Source organism: Seriola lalandi, unplaced genomic scaffold, assembly GCF_002814215.2.
Source record: "Seriola lalandi dorsalis isolate HSWRI2012SDOR001 ecotype SW California unplaced genomic scaffold, Sedor1 jcf7180002054314, whole genome shotgun sequence".
NCBI lineage: Eukaryota > Metazoa > Chordata > Actinopteri > Carangiformes > Carangidae > Seriola > Seriola lalandi.
The window spans coordinates 1,001,378-1,001,651 of NW_019524867.1; positions in this window are offsets into that span (position 1 = coordinate 1,001,378).

Genomic DNA, 274 nt, shown 5'->3' on the forward strand with positions numbered 1-274 from the left:
CCCCCCCCCGCACCAATGACGAGTGATATGACGTCACACTAGGATAATACACGGGATCAAAGTACAAGGTAAAGAGTTTTATGACGTCACATTAGATCATGGCATAGGAATCAGCGGACAGGGCGAAAAACGTCACTAATGACGTCACGTGTCGTATCCAGGGACATAAATCTATTATTTATTTAATTTCAGTCATTTTCCTACACAACGAACTGAATATTTGCCTCTTTTGAGAAGCTGTGAAAACAATTTATCATTAACAGTTCAAGCAACT